The sequence below is a fragment of the Zootoca vivipara genome, chromosome 4 (assembly GCF_965207765.1).
Source record: "Zootoca vivipara chromosome 4, rZooViv2.hap1.1, whole genome shotgun sequence".
Lineage (NCBI taxonomy): Eukaryota > Metazoa > Chordata > Lepidosauria > Squamata > Lacertidae > Zootoca > Zootoca vivipara.
In genome coordinates, this window is record NC_142587.1 from 18660152 (window position 1) to 18665642 (window position 5491).

A 5491-nucleotide genomic window follows, 5' to 3' on the forward strand; every position below is an offset into this window, starting at 1 on the left:
TGGGAAAAGTGGCTAGGAGCAAGTACACTCTGCCGGTCACCACTTCCTGCTCGCTTTCTGCTTGCAGTGAAGGGAGGCGGCCGCCACTGGTGAGGGCTGGCAGGGAGCGCCTTAGTTAGGCAGGGAGTAAGGGCAACGGTGGCGTCCTCCTTGAGGGCTCCCCTCTGCTTAATCTCCAAGATTCCCTACAGCCACTCCCGCTTTCCTGGAGATCTAACTCTATGATCCTCCCCCTCCTGCTGCTGTTGCTTGCTTGCTTGCTTGCTAGTGGGCTGCTCCCTCCCAGCTCAAGCTCCCCCTCCTGCTGCTGCTGTGTGTGAGGCACCTGCTGCTGCTTCACCACCACCACCCCACCGGCAGGCGAGGTGGCTGAAACTATGTCAAAAAGTGAGCAAAGTCACTCCAAATTGATGTTTCGGTCGTAGATTCAGGACTAAGCTCTAAGAAAAATAAAAACACAGAGAGTGAATGAACCAACCAGGCCCCTCAAAAACCACTTGAATAGCAATAGACTAGAGCACGTCATGTAATAAAGCTTGACTTAAAATAACATCAGGTACAAGCAACAGGGGGACGCAGATGCCCTTACACCAGGCACCCCCAAACTGCGGCCCTCCAGATGTTTTGGCCTACAACTCCCATGATCCCTAGCTAACAGGACCAGTGGTCAGGGAAGATGGGAATTGTAGTCCAAATCTGGAGGGCTGAAGTTTGGGGGTGCCTGCCTTACACCATCATCAGGGTTATGCCTTTGTACACTGATGGATGTAGTCAGTAACTGAGCTCCACAGACATTTCTCCACATCTGAAACAGAGTGGATAAAATCCGTTTGCTAGGTGCAAATTATAGGTAATCTCATGGCTTAATGAACTCCCTACAATGTTCCTCCAGATTCATTAATAGCCGGTTTCATAACCTTTCGGAAAGTAGAGATAGACACTTTCAGAGAAAGGAAGCCCTACCACTACCAACCAAATTTCTCTCGGCGAGGTCTCTGATACTTTTCTACCCCTAGCACAAGATGCTTCAGTCTGTGGCTTGAAAACTACCATAGCAACATACAGGAAAAGACAGATGTGTGTAGAGAGGGAGGGGTAAAGAGGGCAGAATCACTCAATGAAATTTCATGAAGACATACTTTAATGAGCTATGTTCAGTTCACAAATTCTTCAAGACATCTCATGCTTAAACTGACAAAGAGAAGACAGAAACAGCAGCTGCAGTCTAATTTATCTGTAGAACGGGGAAAGTGGGAAGTATTTCTGACAATGGAAAATATACCCTTGCTCGAGTATGGAGTTGACAGTGAAGAAGAAATATTATGATTTCTATCTCCAAGCCAAGCAGATGCCAACTTTGCCCAGGAAATGGATACATTCACCACGTTTATTGCGTAGTACGGTTATGTGTTGCATACTTATAACTGTAGATCATTATCCTGTTTCTGCTCAGAAGCTCCTCCATGTCACAGCTGGTATCAGAGAACAATAGCAAAGCTAGCTCTGTCCACCTGAGCCAGGGGTGAGTAATTTGTGGCCCTTCAGATGTTACAGGACTCCATCAGTCCCAGCTGACATGGCCAGTGGTTATGGATGACATTGCTGGATGACAGCAACTATCCTTCTAACTACACCTTGGGCAAAAGATTCCTGCGTTGCAGGCTGTTGGAGTGGGTAACCCCCATGGCCTCTTCCAACTCTACACTTTTTTTATTTTATTCTTTTCATGCTTCTACCGATCCCCGCTGCCACTTTTCCTTCGGACTTTGAAAAATGGATAATCGGAAGTGCCTCCAAACTCTATCACATGGGTAGGCAAACAAAGGCCCGGGGGCTGGATCCGGCCCAATCGCCTTCTAAATCCGGATAGCGGACGGTCCGGGAATCAGCATGTTTTTACTTGAATATAATGTGTGCTTTTGTTTAAAATGCATCTCTGGGTTATTTGTGGGGCATAGGAATTCATTCCCCCCCCCAAAAAAAAACATAGTCCGCCCCCCCACAAGGTCTGAGGTACAGTGGACAGGCCCCCTGCTGAAAAAGTTTGCTGACCCCTGCTCTATCACATGCTTCCTTCCTCTGATAAAGGGAATTGGTCGTATAAAACAACAACAACCCAATAGCAGAAGTCATCTTTCTCTAAGGTACTTCCCTAGGCCCCAAAAAGAAATTATTTTTGCCTAGGCTTGCAACCTTCTTTTATGTACTTTCCATGTGTAACTATATTCCAGAAAAGTAGGGCTGGTGAAAAGGTAAAGCACTAGAAAGTTTTGCGATATTGTTATTAAAGACAGGCATACTGGGATGATTTAAATTCAAGTATGAAGTGGATTGGATTACACCACCAGCCAGGAAATCATATTTCCCAAGTCCCACTAAGGGCTGGTGATAGTCTTTTATGAACTGTGTGTCTTGTGCCTTTCTGATATCCTTGCTGCAATTCCATATATCACAGCTGGGAAGATCCATAATTCTAGTGATCTGTGCAATATATAGTGAGGTGACAATCCTTAAGAGCACTGCAAGAAGAGAATTTCCCATGGGGCAAGGATGGTTCTGCCACTTAAAAACTACAAAGATATACTCAAGATTTGTAGCAAACACTTCCCTCCACTTCCTGGCTCCTGTTAGTGCCCTAACCATATCTCTAGACATATTTGGATCCATTAACATGGTTAATGCAAGGTGGGGAAGAATGGGCAAATAGCATTGGCGTGAATGCAAAAGATTAACATTTAGAATATCAAAAATGTTCAGTGCATCAAAGGGAAACAAGAAATTTAGAAAGCATTGTGTTGCCTTAAAATGAAACCTCCAACTTACTTAAATGCCTATGTTATGAAATTTGTCAGCTATGTATAGTTCCAACATGCTGAGAGTTTAGGCACGGACATTATGAAGTTGGGGGCAATAATTACCCCGTGTTCCTTAGTGAATAATGTAAAGCTAAATCCTCTGTAAATATACATGGAGCAAATTGGTTTCCTTAGCTCCTGCCTAAGTAAGATCTACCTCAGCATCACTTGTGTGGAAAATGAATTTATTAACCATTGACCATTTTTAACTCAACCTTTATCATCCTCTCATGAAACTTCTGAAAGGTTCTCTCTTTGGATTGGTTCATTTCAAGTTATGATATTCTATAATGGGGGGTAAGGTGGATGGGACGGATACCTCCAGAGCTAAGGAGAAAAACTTTGTCCAGGTTGTACCACTTCAGAGGGAGGATTAAAAAAAATGTATATACTGCTCTGTGACAGCAGGGGAAAGGTCAGGTGGGCCATAGCTTAGAATGAGCTCAGGATTGCTAGAGAGGTTAACAAATATGCTAGCAAATATAAAGTTAAAGGTTAAATTATCTAAACCACACAATGTACATTCTCTTTTTCTCCAAGCCAAGACACATTTCTAGGAGGCACCAACAGAGCTGTCGATTTTGCCTTATAATGGTGGATATTGATTGACGGTATCGATTCGTTGTGCTGAAACAACTAACAAAATGTCTGGTGGTAACATGAGGAATGAGGACTAGACTTCTTGACTGTTTGGTTCCTGTCCATGGCCCTCAGGATTGACACTTGAAACTATTGATTCTGTTTTTAATGACCCACCAGGGCAGAAAACATGCAGCAAAGATGGTGGTTTAACCATGATCTGTATTAATAATTGAGGTTTTTTTTTTGTTATCTTTTACATCAACAAGTGAGTTTTTCCAGTTATGTATAACTCGTAAAAGCTGAGCCAATAAATATTAAATACACACACTACCAAGGCTGCAGTCCATGTGGGGCTCTTTTCATGGGAAAAGGAAATGAAATGAAAACAGGGTATTGGGTTGTGATGACATCAGGGAGCAGGGTGCGTTTCAGTGGAGCAAGAACCACATACGGGCAGAGGTGTCCCGAAAAATATACAGCTCAACAGGTTACATGCGGCCTAGGACCCTCGTACCTATGGGACTGCCTCTCCTGGTATGCCCCACGGAGGACCTTAAGGTCCATAAATAACAACACTTTGGAAGTCCCAAGCCCCAAGGAGGTTAGATTGGCCTCAACCAGAGCCAGGGCCTTTTCAGCTCTGGCCCCAGCTCTGGCTCCTACCGCAGGAGATCAGGGCCTTGCAGGATTTGACATCTTTCCGCATGGGCCTGCAAGACGGAGCTGTTCCACCTGGCCTTTGGGCTGGACTCAGTCTAACTCACCCCCTCATTTATTTATTTATTTGATGGAACCCCTTATATGGGATTTGTATATAACTTTTCCCTCGGCTCTTTTTACTGGCCCATGTAGGACCAGCATGGAGAGTTGGCCCCGGTGAATATTTGACGTTTTCTCTCCCTTGTGGCTTTGATCTATTAGCTACCACTAAAGCGAGGCTGCATTTTAAGCTGCATTTTAAACTGTATTTTAACTTATATTTTAATCAACTGTTTTTGTTTTGTTTTTTGTTTTGTTTTTAATGTTTTTACTGTATTTATATTCAGTGTTAGCCGCCCTGAGCCTGGTCTTGGCCGGGGAGGGCGGGGTATTATTATTATTATTATTATTATTATTATTATTCACTGAGGTGGCAGCACCTAGGGCAATGACGCATTCATTGGGAAGGTTATCTACTGTCTGATGTAACTGTCCCAGCCAGGAGTGCCAACTCAAATAAAATATTGTGGGGGCTCAGATAAGCCCCACCCCACATTATCAATCACATGACACAGTACACATACACCATTTGAATGGGAATGCCCATCAATTTTGGGAGGATCCGGTCCCCGCAAATATTTTATTGTGGGGGCCGAAGCCCCTATGGGCCCCTAGGAGTTGGCTCCTACGGTACCAGCTGACTTGCTAGGACACCATTGTGAAGGGCCACCATTGCTGATAGCAATGGTGAGTATATTGGGCCCTTCACAACACAGACTGAGACCATGGGCTCAGCATGAGACCTGAAGGTGGGGCCAAGAAGTGGCAACTCAAGTTCCTTTAAAGTGATCCGTTTTGAGAGCAGGGTGCCCATGCCAATGCCAAGAACAGCACTGCAACAGTAAAATGACAGAAACTCATTGACCATGCAAACACCAAACAAATGCAGTATAGCTATGGGGATGGCATAAAACACCCAGGTTGCAGAGCCTAATTGGAATTGTGGGTAAATTTCCTTCTCAGACCCAACAGCTGGTGACTTACCTCTGTTCACAGCAAAGCACAAACTCAAAAATTGGAGGAGAGAAGTCAGCAGGTCCTGTGATTTATTGCCCAGGGAAAGTTTTACCTTGGGTCTTCTCCCCTTGAACCTCCTGCTCATTTGACTGGAATTGGATCAGAATCTACAGCATAGTCTGGGAGATGCATTACCAACCCAACCCTCTTCTGCAGCTTTGGTTGAAAACAGAATTGGAAACCAACCCACCTATCAGCTTTGGAACAACTGAGCATTTACCTGTGGGGACTAACTTAGAGCTTCTTTTTGTAACTATCTGAGGAAAGGGTGCTTTTTT

At 44.4% G+C, this 5491-nt stretch overlaps 1 long non-coding RNA gene across 1 annotated transcript; it reads left to right on the plus strand.

The window, feature by feature from the left end:
- Positions 1–475: 475 nt before the first annotated feature.
- LOC148685850 (uncharacterized) lies at positions 476–3765 on the plus strand. Its single transcript, XR_015949834.1, has 2 exons — positions 476–1522; positions 3396–3765. It is a non-coding gene; the product is annotated as an uncharacterized LOC148685850 (long non-coding RNA).
- Positions 3766–5491: the final 1726 nt, after the last annotated feature.